We start from the raw sequence: 18378 nt of genomic DNA, 5'->3' as shown, positions 1-18378 counted from the left end.
GATTCAATCTGTCCAGGGCATGATGTTCCCTGTAGGGTAATGCCTTCTACGAGGACACTTAGCAATTTCCTTGCAAAGCCTTGCCAATGGTTGCCTCATTTTATTCCCACAACTCCCCCCCTCCCCTGTAGCAGGCAGGACAGATGTGTTTATTATGAGTGGAAACTGAGGAGGCTTAGACGTTCAGTGAACCGCCTGCAAACCACATACTCGCCAAGAGGCGGAAGGATCTAGAACCTGGGATGCTGCTCTGACCATGGAGTGCTTTCCATCATACCACGGCGTCTTCCATCATACCATGGCGTCTTCCATCATACCACGGCTTCTTCCATCATACCACGGCTTCTTCCATCATACCACGGCGTCTTCCATCATACCACAGCGTCTTCCATCATACCACGGCGTCTTCCTTTGCCACTTGGACGGGCCCGAGGCAGGCGTCAGTTGTTGTACTTTTGTGTTGCTGTTGTGCTTTTTAATGGTGTGTTGTTACTCTAAGTTTCTTCCCTTCTCACTGCTGGGTCAGGTACGATTTCCGCTGGAGTAGGAGATGACAAGCATGTGTTGACCTGGTTCAGCCAGGGTGCCTCGTTGTTTGGTCAGATACCAGTCCCCGTGCCTCTGTGAAGGCGTTTGTTAAAAACGTGATGAGTATTCAGATCAGTAAGCTTTGAGTAAAGCAGATTACCTTCTCAAATCTGGGTGGGCCTTAGCCCATCAGTTCAAGGCCTTAAGAGAAAAAGCCAAGGACCCCGGAGATGAAGGAGTTCTGTCTCCCGACTTCCTTTGGACTCAAGACTCCTTCAGACTCAAGACTGCAACTTTAATTCCTGCCGGAATTTCCAGCCTGACAGCCAGCCCTGCAAATTTTGGATTCGTCAGCCCCCACAATTGCACGAGCCAATTTCTTTCTTTCTTTCTTTTTTTAAAAGATTTTATTTATTTATTTGAGAGAGAACGAGAGTGCACAAGCAGTGGGGGGAGCAGCAGGCAGAGGGAGAGGGAGAAGCAGACTCCTGGCTGAGCAGGGAGCCAGGCACCCAGGCTCGATCCCAGGACCCTGAGGGCATGACCTGAGCTGAGGGCAGACGCTTTACCGATTGAGCCACCCAGGCGCCCCTGCACAAGCCAATTTCTTAAAATCCACTCCCCACCCTCTCTCTGTACCCACCCACACGTACACACACTTACTTACATATTTATATTTACATTTACTGTATATATACATATTTACATCTTATTGGTCCCGTTTCTCTGGAGAACCGAGCACAAAACCTTAGTTATGCCTTTTTGGCAGGTACGACGACGAGGACAGCTCCATTTCTGACTGCCTCCTGTCTTCTCGAGCCAGTTCCTGTAACCTTCACAAGGACTCTCTGCGCTGAGCCTCAGTCCCCCATCTTACGAATGAAGAAACCAAAGTGAGTTGAAATAACCTCTAACCCGAGGTCAGAAAGCTAGACAGTGACAGAGAACAGAGCCAGGTTTCCAGTGCTCGGCCCTCAAACAAATACTTCTGGATTCCTCTAATTGATTTTTTTCACGTAGTCCAAGAATGCATCACGGCAAAAACTAGGCAGCTGGCTATATTTTTCAGATGTGATATTTTACTCATCGGGAAAGAGCAGTCCATTGGTCAACTATTATTTGGGGTCGTCATAGTCGAATACGTTGAACTAACAAAGGGGAAACCTTTCTGTTTCCTGCTTTTCCAAATTCACTGCAGAGAGGATTCCAGAACCTGTCACCCAGCAACTCAAAGACCAAGTTGCATTTGGGTGACAGAAAACAAAAGCCCGTCCCTTTCCAGGTGGTTCTGGGTTTGGAGATTTGAGACCCCCGAGGTGGTGTGAGGCAGAGAGGGATGATAAATGATCCTGGGGTCTGGGCTTTCTCTCCTCCTGCAGCCCGGCCCTCAGGAGCATGAGCCAATGTTCCAGAGAGACGGAAAGGAGATGGAGTTTGAGAGAGGCTGCCACCTGTCCCTGGGTAGTACGCAAGCTCCGTGCCATTTATGTCACCTATCCCACATCCACAAATATGTAAAAACCTCGGGAAAATCGGCTCTCCATTTTTCTCTGGGAAACTTGATGTGAGCTTTGGAAGTCAAAAAAAAAAAAAAAAAAAGGCAGGGATCCTCCTTCATATGCACATTTTTAGCTCTTCTCTCTTTTGCAGAATGGCTAACGCCAACTCAAACTATTTCTGCAAAGAGTCGCTGGGGACAAAGTGGAGATGTGGGTAGGCTCCTCGAGCTGGCTCTCAGAAGCAGGTGAGATGCGAGCTAAAGCAATCGCTTTGCAGCCACCTTTGACGTAAGTGCTGGAGATTTCTTCAATTAGCTTAATCCTTTCCTCCTGACGCGCACTTTATAGGAAAGCAAATGCCATAATTATCCTCCCCCATTCTCTCTAATCCCTGTCTGCGTGGCATGCCGACAGATGCTTTTCTGCCTGCCCGCGCTGCCTGCCTCTCTGAGCCTGGTGTCACGATGAGGCGGGCTGTGTGTGACAGATTGCTAAATCTGGCCTCCTCCATGCAGGGGACTCGGTGTTCAAGTGGCACCGGCTGCTCGCACCTCCCCTCAGGGCTGAGGCAGGCCTGGCTTTGGGCAGGCCCAGAAAGTTCTGGAGGGCTGCCTTGTGACTCAGGAAATCCCGTGCAGAGAAGGCCAGCCCTCCGCCGCTGGCAGAGTCCACCGTAGGTAGCTTGCCTTGTTTAGGATTGAAATCTGGGACCCTGCCCGGGAAAAGCTTCTCCCCTCCGGGGAAGAGCATCCAGCCCCATATGCCAAGGCAAGCACAGGCTGATTGTGTCATAGCCAGGGGGCATAGGACCCGGTCCCACCCTCTGGGTCTAAACATAGCAGGGGACGGTCTGTGTGCAGACATTTATTCATCTATGTATCTATAATTTACACCCCTCACACACTTAACGTGTCTTTTTCTGAGGCTGCTGTTTTGGGTCTGGAAACTGGTCTTCGCTAGAATTCAGCCCCATCTCTAACACTCGGTAGTGTTTGAGCTAATTTCCGAGCCTCAGCTTCCCCATCGGTCAAGTGGAGAGTAACCATTTCTTTCTTTGCACGATTTGTGAGGACTGAGTAAAACAGTGAATGCAATGCACCTAGTATACAGTGAGTGCTTAATAAATGGACTTCATTCAGGGGACTCACTAGCATATGACTATTACTGCTACCACTACTAATGTACACTTCTCTAGTGTTTTAGTTCATTATAATTTTCAAGATAATTTCATATAACATCTCTTCAGCTGTTTAAAAGTGGGTATTATAACCCGAACTTTGTTTTTTTCAGATAAGGTTTGATAATGTTTGAGATCACTGAGATCAGGGGTTGGCAAACTATGGCCAGTGGACCTACTGTCTGATTTTGTAAATAAAGTTTTATTGGAACGCAAGCACGTCCATTCAGTTACGCGTTGTCTGCGGCCACTTTTGTGCTGCAAAGACAGAGCTGAGCTGGTTAGGCTGAGTTTAGCCCACCCGGCAAGCTCATGGCAGAGCCAGCGTGGGGTCTGCAGTTTCTGTTCTGGGTGAATTCTAATGAGGGCTTGTTCTCATGATTCTCTCTATGTAAATATTTCTTGTTACTTATTAGATGCTCTTTATCCCACTCATTCCTCTTCTCCCCACAGCCGCCCCCACCCTGCATGATCGGAGCAGGAGCTCCTTGGAGCACTGGGATGTGTGGACTGCGGCTGCGCAGACACTCAGTGCCACTGACCCTGTAGGCAGAGAACCGAGCTCTAGGGGGCCCTTCCTGCTTCCTTCCCTGCCCTGCATGTTCCCCAAGAGCCAGTGGTGTGTGAAGCCCAGTCTGCAAAGCTGGGGAGACACCAGTGGACTACAAGTCTTGGCCCTCAAGATGCAGCAGAGAGGAAGAGGATTGGAAAGTAGAGAGAGAATGATAAAACCGTTGCTCTGTCTGTTAATGCAAATAATTTAGCGGGTCGGGAATGCGAATTTGAGAGGGAACTTGAGGAAAGTGGCCAAAGCTGGAGGGGCACGTCAGGGAAAGATCCTTCTGAGCCTTACAGCATATTTTCAGGTGTTGAATGTTTCTGAGGGCAGTAAGGAGTCCTGGAGGTCTCCCAGCAGGGAGGCCCCCAACCTGCTCCTTGCTTCTCCTTACCCCAATGTCTATCCCACTCAGCGGACGTGTGCTTTCCTCAGCCTACGTCCTAGCTCCATCCAAACAGGACGCTGCTCCTTGGCCCTCCCTCAGGCCTGGGGTGTGTATACTGCTCACAGCTCAGCCTCCAAGAGTCCTGTGCAGGCCCAGAATAGGCTCAGGGCCGAAGTATCAGGAATGCAGGGTGTCTGGGTGGCAGTCTCAAATTTGTGTTGGGGGGGAGGGTAAGGGAAGGAGTGGGGGACATGGGCTTTAGTGGGAACATCCCCTTGGACTGCAGACTCTGTCTCTGGGCAGGGCTGCAGCGAAAGGAGGGCCAGAGCCAGACCCTGTTTAGAGCAGAGCCCAGGAAAGAAGCCCAAGGGCAAGGACAGGGTGATGTCACCAGATCAGGTTGGGCAGCGGCAAGCCTTGAGGCAAGACCAGTTACAGTTCATGGGATGTCAACGCTGGTCTGAACCAAGGTGGAGGAAACAGGGCTGCAGAGGGAGAACAGCCCAGGAGGAGGAATGGATAGGTCCGATTGTCCTAGCTGCTGCTGTGGTCTTGACCTTGCTGACTCTGATCAGGTCACATGCGGCAGCTGGAGAGGCGCCGTCTGTGTCACCCACCCCGGGGCAGACCCTGGACATGGAGGATCACAAAATGGGAAGTACAAGGTTCTAATCCAAGTATGTACCTGTGCGAGGAAGTGAGATCCTAAGGCAGGCTATGGGTCAGCCAGGGGGGAGGATGGGGACGGAAGACAGAGGACAGGCAGGAACAGCGTTCCAAGCAGAAGTGCTGTCAGGAGGCGAAGGCATTGTGATGTCTGCCATGTTCTCTCCCACAGGGGTGAAAGGGAGGGGCAGCAAGTGGCAAAAGGTAGGCTGGACCCAGGCTGTCTGTGGCGTTAGCATACAGCTCTGTGTGCGTGCATGTGTGTGTGTGTGTGTGTGTGCACTCACATGCGTGTTCGGTAGGCAGGAAGGGCATGTAGGAGACACCTCTTGAAGTGACACATATGTGAAGGTTGCATGTTGGCCCAGCAGGTCAGGGAGCTGTCAAGCTCCGCGCTCACCTCCTCTTTCCTGTGTGGGGTTGTTCAGGCCCAGAAAGAATTCAGTCTCAAGAAAATGAAGATAAAAGCAGCAGCAAACACCACCACATAGACGTGTGCACCGGCAGAAGGGAAAAGAACGGCCCATCTCTCTTGATCCCACATCCTGAAGAGAATCCGGTGTTTGCCCCATCCAAGCAGCTGCACGGGAGGCAGGGGGGGCACGGCGGAGGTAGGTGCCAATCGCGTGGCTTTGAGCGAGTTAGTGTTCGAGGCTGCAGTAGCCCCAGAGGACTCCTGGGTCAGTTATCTATAGTGGGAACATTGTGTACGCTGTCTTTGCACCGAACAGGGCCCACTTCCAAGGAGATGTTATGTTTTCCCCATCAATAAAGCTTGATTTTTATGGGTGTTTAAAATCACGCTCCCGAGAGCCACGGGTATTAGGGGTAAGTGTTGAACGGGCTCCAGCACACGGGTCTGCCAATGGCCATCATCTTCATGAGCTCGAATGCCCTAAAATATTGCCCTTGACGTTCTTTCCAGAAAGACCTTGGCCTTGCCAATTTTTTCAGTATATCCTGAGATAAGAAAGAATCTTCTGGAGATTGCAGAGCATTTTGGGAAGGACCGGTCCCCTGCACCCAGGGGTTGCCGGCTCAGCCTCTTTAAGGTGGGGCTGCCTTAATCAGTGATGACTTCTACTTCACCTCCTTGCAGCCAATCCTCTTCTTTTCTCTCTTACCATCAACACCGTTTGTAACATGGGTACAATAAAAAGCCTAAAATTAAGGTCCAATCTTATGTGCTGCCTTGACATCTGGTGAAATCTTGAGGGCCTCCAATGTCCTCACCCCCAATTCCCCTTCCCATTCTGCTCCTGCAGATAAGGTCTCCTAGAAAAACAGCCTTCCTTATTAAAAGGACCAGTTGTATCCCTGAGTAGCGGGTTTCAGTTCTTTGCTAGCATGCAAAATTATCAAAACAAGCCAATCGTATCTCCCCACCAGAACCAGGGGACACACCATCCTTTTGATACAACAGAGCCTGGCCTTGTGGTCCACTCTGTCCCCCAGTGTGACCCCCTTGGGGCCCCGCTACTCTGGTCTTCAGCTGTGTGCCTTGGGCAAATTATTCTAACTTCTTTGAGCCCGAGTGCCCTCAAAGGTAGTGCAGGGCATGCCTTATGGGTTGCTGGAAAGACTTAGTGGGATAATTTATTCAACACCTCTTTACTGAGGACCTCCTCGGTGCCACGAACAGCGAATGGAGCAATGAAGAAGCCAAGCAGGGTTTCTATCTACATAGACCTAATACTCTAATGGAGGACACGAACAACAGGCATTTAAAACTTAGTGAGATGGGTATAGACAGTGTGAAGTACCAGGAAGAAAAGAATTCATCAAGCCATAGGAGAGAGATGGCAAGTGCTGGGCCAGGGAAAGGAGGGGATATTAGACATCGATATCCTGGGGGTGCTGGTGGGGTGGGAAAGTTAGTGCCAAGAACTGAGCATGAGAAGTCAGCCACTGGAAGATTTGGGGGACAGCGATTCCAGGCTGCGGGGACATCAAATGCAAGTACTCTGAGGTGGGTGAGAGCTGGGCTGTTGGAGCAACACCAGTGAGATCAATGTGGGGGATGTGTAAGTGGGGGATGTGTAAGCTGAGGGGGAAGGGGCCCAGTACTTAAGGACCAGCAGGTGCCTTCCCCAGGAAACCATCCAAAGTCAAAGCCTGGCCATGGCCTCCACTGCGGTACATCCTAGAAAAATACAGGCTCTGTGATTCTGCACCACAAGGTCACAAAGGGGAGAGCCAGAAGGAAGGGCGGAGGCTTTCCAGCCCGAACCAGTGAGAGGTGTGACTGGTGGGTGTTTTTAAAGAAATGAAGCCCTTCCTTCCACAGATCAGAAGTGAAAGAGAACAACTAGACCAAGTTTGGGTAAACAGAGGCCCTGCTGGAAACTGCTTTGTAAATAATTAATAATCCCTTGAAACTAGCACCTCAGTGGATGGAAATGCTGAGTCCGAACAGTTATTTCTGAAATGCTGGGGAAGAGTTTGATTTCTCCAGGGCTTGGGTGGGCCTTAGATCTCCCTGGATTTGTACCCCATCTTGCTAGATACGCAGAGCTTGGATAAAATATTTCAGTGGGATAAGCCTCAGTTTCTTCAGGTTTGAAATGGACATCAAGATGGTGATGAGGGTCATGGTGATAGCAAGACCCATCTTCGAGGGCTGCTGGGAAGGTTAATTGAGAGAATCCTTGAAAAATTCTTAACATACCATGCGTGGCTCTGATGAAAGTCTACAAGATGAATACATTCAATATTTTCCGAAATATTGGTCCATTACTTGCTTTTTCAACCCAAAGGAAAAGTTACAGTTGGCTTTGGTTTGAGTTGGTACATTCTGAATTATCGGGTTATTACTAAAATTTTTTTCCACTGCTCATCTGCTCAGTGCTCTTTGACATTAAGGGAATTTATCCAGACTGTATTTTGGATACCATCCATTAAAATTTCTTAGGAAATGTTTTTTATGTTAAATATAATACAGCTTCACTATAGAAATAATGGGGACAAAAAGACAATATTCAGAAGAAAATCAAAATCGCCTGTAATTTCATGCCCCCAATGCTGTCACTGACATTTTTTCTTTGAGGTTTTCCTCTATGCATCTTTGAACGTAATTTATATCTTATATGTGTTATTTTTGTCCTATTTGCAAGTTCAGATTATATCATGAATGTTTGCATACATCGTGAAAGATTTCCATAAACATTTGAAATGGTTACATAATATTCTATTATCTTGTTTTACCATTACAGTTTTTTATTATATCATGTAGTATAAATAATGCTGGTATAGTAAATAAACACGTCTGATGCTCAGCTCCACAGATCTGGGTATAATAATTTCTTTGATGAGTTTTCACGATAAAGACCATTGCTACCTTATGCGGGAAGGGAAATACTACAGATATTATAGAATAGGGTTTGGCAAACCATGGCTAGTAGGCCAACTCTAGCCAGCTTGTTTTATAAATAAAGTTTTATTAGAACACAGCCATGCTCATTTGCTTCCATATCGTCTATGGCTGCTTCCATGCTGCAAGGGCAGAGTTGAGTAGTTTAGCTTTGCCAAATCTAAAATATTTACTATCTGATTCTTTATAGAAAAAGTTGGCCAACTCCTGGCATTAGAATGGAAGGGAGCTCAGGCTTTCTCACTCAAAACCCAACAATCCTAAACCATGAATTTTTAAATAATATTTTTTAAATGTCTTTCTTTAATTCATTATACTAAAAACAAGTAGGGGAAAACGAACATAAAATAATAAAAGAGCTGAAATTAAATACGCCTCCAAAAGCTGACTTCTTCCTCCATCCACCCTTCCACTGTATATTTTAGAATTTTAGCCCGGACCAGGCAAAGTTTGATAGAAGACTCTCAGGGACAGACTTAGGTATGTATGAAAATTTTGTCATAATAAAGATGGCACCAAAAATCAGCTTGGAAGAGAAGGATTGCTCTGCCTATGGTGTTGGCATATGGTGTGAGGTAGGAATCAGGTTCAAATTATATACAAAGATGAACTTCACATTAAGACCTGAATATGAAAGGCAAAACTATGAAGTAGGGTTCTCAACATCAATCCTTTTGTTAATCTGAGGAAACCTATGGACTCCTTCTCAGAATAATGTTTTTAAATACATGAAGTGAACTAGACAAAATGACCAAGGAAACCAATTATGTAGAAATGCAGACATTTAAAAAATTGTGAAGTCAAATATATGCTTCTTTATGAAAGCAGTAACTGATAAGGTCTAGTAGTAAATCTAATAACTATGGCAATTTTAAAATAGTGATGAACATAAGCAAAATTTTGAGATTTCCATAACAACTGTCACCTAAGGTGAAGATATACTTAGTTTATTCCAAGTTCACTGACACCTTGGATTTTAGGTTAATGCCCTCCAGGTTAAAAACCCCTTTCATAGAGCTGATAAAAGTGGGGAAGATTATTTTTGTGTTCTTTAGGCTAGGGAAGAACTTCATATAGTGGCCCTCTAACACTCAAAGAATTGATTGATTTGTCTGCATTAAAATTCAAAAGTTTTATTCAGTAAAGCTCACTAGACTTTAAGAAGGGGACAGGCTAAGAGAGAACTTCTGCAACCTCCAAAACCAACAAGGGATTAACATCTAGAATATTCAAGGAGCTTCTGTAAATCAACAAGAAAAAGATAGGGAAACCAGTAGAAGATGGGTAAAGAATATGAACAGACAGTTCACAGAAGGGAAAATCTTGAATGTGTCATAAGCATATAATGAGAGGCTCAACTTCTCTTGTAATAAATAATCAGAAGATTAAAACATCAGTGGAATAGAGACTACTTTGTACCCTCTCATTTTCCATAAATAAAAAGCCTATTACAACCAAGTGTTGGCAAGGATGTGGGAAAACGAGAACCCTCACGCATCGTTGATAGGATATAAACTTTTATAACCACCCTGAGAACAGTCCAGCGATACTGAAATGAAGGAGCCCATGACTTATGACTCAGCTCTCCCACACAGAGTATAGGAACAGGGGACTCTGGCGTACTGTTTCCCAAGTGAACACATATGAGGATCTTGATCTCAGTGTTGGCTGTGGTGGAGGATACTTGAGGCAACTTGATAGAAAAGTGGATGCTTTATACAATGGAGCGTATGAAGCCATAGGTGCGATGTACTATACACATACAGCAACCCAGACATACCCACAATTCATAGTATTGCGTGAAAAAAATAAGAACACCAAGAGATTTATGCACAATGCTCTTTAGTAAATTTAAAACATATACACACAGAAAACAGCACTACTTATTTCATAAGGTACCTGTATCTTGAAATTGAATATGCAAACAATGGCCGGACCCTATATAAAAATAGAGCTCTGACCCACAACTTGCAGCAGCCTGCCCAGGAAACCAAACCCTCCTGTCCAATAACCAGCCCGGAAGCCAGCGTTATGGGTCCTTCCTGTAGGAAGTCAGGCTTTTAGCCGATCCAGGAGCTAAACAATGACTTCTGGCCCAAAATGGCCAGGGCCTGATTAATAACTGACAGCTTCCCTCATATTTGTCCCCACTTGCACCTTAAGATACCAGTCAGAGAAAGCCAAACCCAAAGTCACACAGGGATGCTTCGCTTCTGGTTAGCCCACCTCCAGTTTCAGCCAACAGCCTCCCATCAGGGCATGCATGAAGCCTTCCCCCTTCCCACGATGAAACTTTCCCACTCCTCTGCATTTGAGTCTCTGCCAAAATGCAAGTGACAGTGACTGACTCCTTTGCTAATAGCAAACTTGGAATAAATACCCTTTGCTTATTCTCATTTGGTTGGTTTTTGTTTATTTCCATGATTTCCAAAGATCTATTGGGCACAGTGGAGTGGTATGGTACCCCTTGTGCTGTGGGAATGAGTCGGAACGGAGATCAGGGCCGTGCATGGGTCCCTGAAGCCTCTGTGCCACAAATACGGAGGAAGTGATTAACAGAACTTTCCATGAGAAGGCTCATGAAATATAAAGACATTTAAAAAATTAGTTGATTTTAATTTCTTTCTGCATGGTACCTTTCTCTTCTAAAATCTCTCCTACTGTCTGCTTCCAGGCTTTCCTCCGCTTGGGCTTGGGGGCTAAGTATCCAGATCATTCTTCAGCCAGATGGAGGTGCTCAAAGTCTAAAAGGAAGCTGCAGTCTCCCCTGGCTTCTCCAGACCCTCGGGTAGCAGCGATGTAGACGCCCCATCAAGGTCCCTGCCAAGCTTGACCGTCTCTAAGAAACTCTTCTGCCCTGACAAAGGCAGAAGGGGTCTTGAATCCTGTTTTTTTTTCATCTACAGCCTGGTTTTATCTCTGTCAGAGCATAGTTTACCCCCAGGATCCTCCTTACCACTCAATGCAGGAGATTAAAGGACAAAATAGCCCCAGTGACTTCATCTTGCTCTTTTTCAGCAAAAATTACTTTTCCAAACTATTAAGTCTTCTGTGAAGGTTAGAGTAGAGGACTGAGGTTCAGTTTAGCCCACTTATTAAGATGTAGGCTACCCAGCCCCAATAGAAAAAATAAACAAACAACGAGTAGTTTACTTGGATTTATGCACAGTTTGTCTAATCAATCAATTTGTAAACATTATGCAAATGTGTGTAAACCCAAACCTAGCCCAGACGGTACATATGCATTGTTATGTAAACGATCCATCTTGTTAATGCAAATATTAATATAAACCTGACATTAAACGCAAGTTTACACAGCCTTGCTGGTTGAAGGGGCTTGATTTACATTGAAATGTAAATAGCAGTAGTGCTCTTTTTGGGGGCTTTGGAAAACAGACTGACTAGAGTTCACCGGGTGGCCTGTCCCCATCAGGTTCCCCAGACAGAGACCCAACCCCTTCCTTCAAGGCATCTCATGAGGAATTTGGGGAGAATCTGGACGGCAACTCATGGGTCCCTACTGGTGTCTTCGGTTTTGATATCTAGCTCCTCCCGGCCTCCTTCAGGACCCCAGGGCGCCAGTCTCCAAACTAATGATGCGGGGAGAGTCATTCACCATCTTTCACTCTCTCACGAATGGAGGGCTTGAAGTGAGCTCTCGTGCCAACAAGATTGGCCATCAGGTGGCCTGCTGGGCAGCTGTGTGCGGGACAGGTCTCCCTTCACTCTGCCCACCTCCTTCCCTGGGCTGGCTTCTTATTCTTCGAGACTGTTTTAAGTGTCATCTCACCTCTTCGAACAGGACTTCCTTGATATTCTCAGTAGGTTTTCTCGTCCAGGGTTCTCTAGCATTGCACCCAGTTCATCACATTCATGATGCTTTTCTCATGTGTGATGACAGATTTATTTCCTTCTGTGTTTACGGATGTCCATGCTCCCCACCTGTGAGCTTCACGGGATCAGAGCTATGTCTGTTTTTTTCATCACTTTATCCTCAGTGCCAGGCCCATGAGATGGGCTTGGAAACATTGTGTTGGATGGATGGACGGTTGGACGGACAGACAGACATATGTACTCTGCAGCCTTGTTGCTTAGCGCAAAGATCCACCTTCCAGAACTCACCTGGTCTGTCTTTTCTATTAGGACCTGGGTCCTGCCCTGAATACACTGATAATTTGCCTGACTACCCCCCCTCCCCAAGCTCCTGCCACAGCATGATGATAGCAGTAGGAGGAAAAGTAGCTGTCATATATTCAACAATTAGTAGATTCCAGGTATTACACTGGGTGTCTTACACCCATCATCTTATCTGAACATTAATCTTTGAAGCATATTTTCAAAAGATCAGGCCTTTAACGAGGAGTCAAAGGTAAAGGGCTTTGGCGGGGGCAGTGTAGGGCCCAGCTCCAAGTCCAGATCGGAAGTTGTCTGGGTCTGAGTCCAAATCCTGACTTCACTAGCTATGGATTTTGGAAAAGATATTTACCAGGGGTGAACATTTCTTTCCTGGGGTTGCTGTGACAATTGAGTGGGATTGAGAGTCTAGTACAAAAATTTCATAAATATTTGTAAATATTTCCAGCTTTTATATAAAAGTTCAGACATCTAGAGACCAAGGACTGCATTTATTCTGTGTGATTACTTTGTCCCCTTTGGACCCTGGGTTGCTTTCAGCTCTCTCCTGCCACCCAGCATGCCTTCTAGCAGAGAATTTGCCTCCCCGGAGATCGGCCACCCCAAGCTGAGACTGAGGAAGTTAGTGACCCAGGTCCTTGTGGAAGTGAAAGAAAGAGGTGCTAAAATGACCTGGAATTCTTTTTTTTTTTTTAAAGATTTTATTTATTTATGTGACGGAGAGACAGCCAGCAAGAGAGGGAACACAGCAGGGGAGTGGGAGAGGAAGAAGCAGGCTCCCAGCGGAGGAGCCTGATCTGGGACTCGATCCCAGAACGCCAGGATCACGCCCTGAGCCAAAGGCAGACGCTTAACGACTGCGCTACCCAGGCGCCCCATGACCTGGAATTCTTATACACGCCCATCAGTCCTAACCCTAAAGGCGCTGAAACCAAGGGAATGCATCTGGGCTCTGCAAGGTAGAGCTGGTAGGTCGCTCCTCGCAGCCGGAGCCTGTCTGCTCCTGGGCAGGTCTGTTTGCATCTGACTCCCCACCCCCCGGAGAGCGGGCCCTGTGCCTTACTCGTCTCTGTAACTCAGCAGCCAACACGGTGCCCGCACGCACGGATGGGGTGGGTGTCTGATCAACGTGCCGAATAAATATCCCTTCCCGACCCCTCTCCCCCAGATTTATTGGACTTCCACCTTTTTAGAGCACTTTTTCGAGGAGGTTCTTTTAATATTGTCTTTGATCTTCATTTGGGTGGGAATTGGGGGTGCCACGGGAAGAAGACCACCCAAATATAATTTCTCCCAGGCTCTCCTCATACGTCTGCAAGCAACGCCTGCCTGAACACCGCCTGCTGCCGGAGAGGCTCCGTCCTTGGCCAGAGGGAGCTCCACGCCAGCGAGGGAACCCCCATCGTTAATAGCAGCGGCAGACCCCAGGGGCTCCCTGCAAAAGCAGAAACGCCAGTTGCGATGAGAAACTTCCCACTGCCTGTAACGAAAGCAAGAGAAACTAACCCGGAGTGTCAAGGTGGGGCCCAGCTCTTTCTCGTCTATATTATTAACCATAGCACCTTCATTTGAACTGGGCTTTGGAACTGATAAAATGCTCTTTCTTGTGTCATCTCATTCACTTGTCTCCAATTAGCAGGTGGAGAAACTGCTCTGAGACAGGCCACCACAGCATCTGGAACCTCCTGTGGTCCGCAGCCAGGATCCTTTAACGAGAAGTCGTGTGTTCCTTGACGTGTCCCTGGAAGGAGCTCAAGGTAAGTAAGGACCTTGGGGCGGTCGGCTAGATGACCCCTAGCTGAGTGACTGTAATTGTTCTGACTGTTATGGGCTCACAAACTCTTTTTTTGTTTTTTGTTTTTTTTTAAGAGAAAGGAGATGTTAGCCAAGATGGGATTTTCCCAGAAGAATTCTTTAGACAAGTGCCAGAACCTTTACCTTCCACCTTGACAGTCCCCGGAGACAAACCGAAAGGACCTCGCTTAATGCCTCATCCGAAGGGTATTTGCAATGCTGGCTTCATCATTCAAAGCAGGAAAGGCCTTTGTCATGGTCAGATGGCTTTAATGTGTTCTGAATGCTACATAAATTCAAACTTGATGGCTCATTTATTTGTTGGATTGAAGTTTTATACAATAAACTAAGCCTTGGTATTTACTAATAACTTGTGCACTGCCCTTTGTTTGTTTAGAACAGCCAGAAGGCAAAGAAGTTGACCGAGTCCCTCATGGCCAATATGGTGTTCAGATCCTGACATTTCCTGGGACGGTTTATGGATCGGTGGGGGGGATGGTAAGAGGATGGTTTGTGGAGGGAGCAAGGGACATTGCGGGAAAAGAGGAGAGGGGAAAAAATGTAGGGTACGTGTTTTATTCCAGACGAATTTGACATAGTCCCACCACACATGCTTCAACGGCTGAATTCAGTGAGCTGGGAATTCAAAACATTGAGTGACAGGCCAGGCTTGGCTAGTGACTTGTGGCATGACCTTGGAAGATTCATTTTCCCCTGCTGTGTCTCGCTGTCTCACTCTGGGAAAAAAAAAAAGAGAGAGAGAGAAGAGAGAGCTTATAATAAATTCTAGTCATCATTCAAGGTGAGCTTCTTTGAACTACTCTCCTTTCCAGAGATCTTTGCTCCTTACCCCACCCCATCCACAAAAATTTCTCTCTTTCTCAGAATCCAAGAGCTATCATTTGCCCCCACGTCTTATGGGCAAGAACACAGGCTTTGGTGTGCGACCGAGCCCAGTGTGAGTTCCAACTCTGCCACTCGTCTAGACTCGAACAAGTTAGGGAATGGTTTTGAGCTCCCACTTCCTTTTCTGTAACATGGAGAGACAGAACCTATCTTGTCTCGTTGTGAGAAGCAGAGGATCGGATACACGTGAGGTCCTCAGCTCCGTGCCTGGCGTTGTGGAAATTCTCCTGACAAATAGGAGCGATTGTCATGGCAGCCTCATATTTTGGGGTGCAGAATAGATGGTGAGCTCCTCGGGGGAAGGGACCAGCTGGTTTTCTGAAGGTGCAGCGTCCAGCGCCTGGAGCTTTTTCTCTGGTGTGTTCCATGACCACAGAGGTTCACTGCCTGCGTCTCGGAGACAGGCATTGTGACTGCCCCTCAGGGGACACCGAGAGCAGCGGCGTCTTTGAGCTCATTTCAAGGGTAAGCACGAGTTCTGGGACTGACACAAGTGGGCAACATCTGAAAATCGCTACATTTCCATGGCTGAGGAAATAGATTCCTGTTAAGATTGGATCATAGGATTTGCCTTCCGCGTCTCCTCGTTTCCAGACAACTACGTTCTTCCAGTCTCAATTAGGGGGCCCACCGGGGGCTCAGAGATGGGATAGGTTCTGGCCCCGAAAGAAGGAAATGGCTCGCTGGACTAGAGCCGCAAGTCAGGGGTCACTGGTGTCTCATGACCTCCCGGAAGCTGGTGCCTGACTGGGCCCCGACCTAAGGCTTGCTGCTCCTGAACTCCTGAACTTTCTGCTGTAGCTGACATTGGCAAGTCCTTCCCCCTCTTCCACATTGGAGGAGTCTTAATTTTTCCAGTCTCTACATCTCTGCCAAGTCAGTTAGAGGAATTCAAACTAGTCCAAGCCAATCAGGTAGTCCCATTCCCCAAATTCAGCCAGTGAGAATAGAACACATGAGCAAGGTTTCTTAACTCTAAAAAAAGAAAAAAGATAGAAGAGATACCAAGAAGAACTGGCTCCCTGTGTTATCAGGATTCTCCAGAGAACAATAGGATGTGTATGTATGTGTGTGTGTGTGTGTGTGTGTGTGTGTTTACTATAAGGAGTTGGCTCTCATGATTATGGAGACAGGCAAGTTTCAAGATCTGTGTGTTGAGTAGGCAAGTTGGAGACCCAAGAGAGCCTATAGTTTAGTTCCAACCTGAGTCTGAAGTTTGGAGAACCAGGAGCCAATGGTGGTGTTCTGGTCTGAAGGTCAGCAGGACCCAGATCTAATAGAAGCTTCTGCTTCACTTTGAAACTGAAGGCAGGAAAAAGGCTAATGTCTCATTTTGAAGGCAGGCAGAAGAATTCTCTCTTACCTGGGGGGAGGGTCAGCCTCTGTGTGCCATTCAAGCCTTCAACTGATTAGATGAGGCTCACCCATGTGAGGGAAGGCAATTTGCTTTACTCAGTCTATTCATTTCAATGTTAATCTCATCCAAATACACCTTCACAGAAATACCCAGAAAAATGCTAGACCAGATAACTGGGCGCCCTGTGGCTTGGTCAAATTGACACATAAAATTACCCATCACATTCCCTTTCTGACTTGGTAGAGGTCATTAGCTAACTGTGTCTCCCAAAAAGATATGTTGAAGTTCTAACCCTTGGTACTTTAGAAGGTGACCTTATATGGGAATGGGTCATTGCAGGTGTAATTAGTTAAGATGCGGTCAAATTGGCATACAGTGGGCCCTAATCCGATATGACTAGTGTCCCTCTAAAAAGAGGGAAATTTGGACACAGATACTGGGAGAAGGCCATGTGAGGACAGAGACAGACATTGGAGTTTTGGCAGCTGCCAACCAAGAAAGGCCAAGGATTTTGCAATACCCGAAGCTAAGAGAAAGGCCTGGAAGCTCTCAGAGGGAACCAACCCTGCCAACACCTTGTTTTCTGACTTCCGGTCTCCAGAACTATGAGACAGTAAACTTTGTTGTCTTAAGCCACGCAGTTTGTGGCACTTTGTTACAATAGCCCCAGGGAATGAAAACAGTGTGTGAAGATGTCAGGCTCGGGACTGCTGTGCCGTCTTGTTACCATGAGAGCTGCTCACAGACACACTGGGAATGATGGTGCAGAGTCAGCAAAATGTGGGTCTTGGTGAATTCGTTGAGCTTCCAAATTAACCAGCTCAGAAACTGCCCTATGTCTAAACTTTAGAATATGAAATAGTGTATATCCTTATTGTTTCAAATAGTAGCTGGGATTGAATTTTCTGAGATTTGCAGACAAGAGCATCTGACTGGTAGACTGATCTCCTATCTCCCCTGCTCAGACAGATACCCCCTCCATGTTCCTTGGCTTTGTGAATGGTTTCACCATCCACCACCACCCACCACCAGATGCCCGAAGGAGAAACCCGGTTGTCATCCTTGGTGTCTGCCTTTTCCTCAACCCCCTAACTTAGTCATTCATTAGGCCCTGACAGTGACCTCCTTATTGGCCTTCAGCGTGCTCAGTCATCGCTCCCTTGATCCTGCCCTCCCTCCTGTGTGTTATCGTCTTAGCTTAACTGGACTCTCTGTGTCAAATCATAATCAACTTAGACCATTCCCTTCACTGAGCCAGAGCAATGTTCTACCATATATAATTTTTCCAGGTGACCCTCATTGTCTTTAGGACAAGGTTCAAGTCTAAGCTCCTTAGCATGGTGTTCTTGTCATTCATGGTCTGGCCTCTGGTGGCTATTTCAGCCTCATCTCTTATCACCTGTCCTCTGGTCAGACTTGAAGCTGCTGAAGTTTTCACTCTCTCTCTCTTGCCTCAGGACCTTTGCATATGCAGCTCCCTCAAGATGAAATGCTACCCACCTCTCTTGGCGTGCCCCATGTCAACTCATTCTACAGGGGTCAACTCAGCCACTCCCTCCTCCAGGGGGCCTTTTCTGATAATCTGCTATTGTTCGGTTGGATATTTTCAGGTTCTAGAACAACATTGATTCTGCCCTTACCCTTAACATGGCCTGGGGGGCTCTGGGTTGTGGTGGCAAAAGCACTGAGCAGACAGCAAGGAGACCTAGGTTCTCCCTTCTTCCCCAGTGTCTGCCACTGAGGAAGCTGTGGGACCTTGGTAAAGTCCCTTCTCTTCTTGCGGCATCAAATGATGGAGTAGGACTATGTCAGTAGTCTGCAAACTATGTCCTTCAGAGCCTGAGGGTTCCAGAGAGATGGTCCAGGTAAGGGGCAAAAGAAGGCAAAACAACTCCTTGATCTCATCTTCTAATTCCATTCAGGTCTTACCAACATCCGTATCACATACTGTACTTTCATAAGATTTTTTTCAAAAAAGAGACTAAGTAAGAACTTTAAAATGT

The 18378-nt window shown here is 46.9% G+C and overlaps 2 long non-coding RNA genes across 4 annotated transcripts; both read left to right on the top strand.

The window, feature by feature from the left end:
• The first annotated feature begins 267 nt into the window (after positions 1–267).
• On the top strand, positions 268–5658 carry LOC121101556. 2 transcript variants are annotated; one of them, XR_005833547.1, is made up of 4 exons: positions 268–481; positions 1298–1421; positions 2179–2272; positions 5243–5658. It is a non-coding gene; the product is annotated as an uncharacterized LOC121101556 (long non-coding RNA). The 2 variants fall into 2 exon arrangements; XR_005833546.1 differs by lacking the exon at positions 5243–5658 and having other exon boundaries at positions 2179–3187.
• A 7468-nt stretch (positions 5659–13126) lies between these two features.
• LOC121101406 lies at positions 13127–14473 on the top strand. Of its 2 annotated transcripts, none has more exons than XR_005833391.1 (3): positions 13127–13837; positions 13958–14075; positions 14188–14473. It is a non-coding gene; the product is annotated as an uncharacterized LOC121101406 (long non-coding RNA). The 2 variants fall into 2 exon arrangements; XR_005833392.1 differs by having other exon boundaries at positions 13955–14075.
• The last annotated feature ends 3905 nt before the right edge of the window (positions 14474–18378 follow it).

This window comes from Ursus maritimus, unplaced genomic scaffold, assembly GCF_017311325.1.
Source record: "Ursus maritimus isolate PB19 unplaced genomic scaffold, ASM1731132v1 scaffold_8, whole genome shotgun sequence".
In the NCBI taxonomy this organism is placed as follows: Eukaryota; Metazoa; Chordata; class Mammalia; order Carnivora; family Ursidae; genus Ursus; species Ursus maritimus.
Note: the sequence above shows the minus strand (reverse complement) of the source record. Positions and strands in the feature narration are given on the sequence as shown.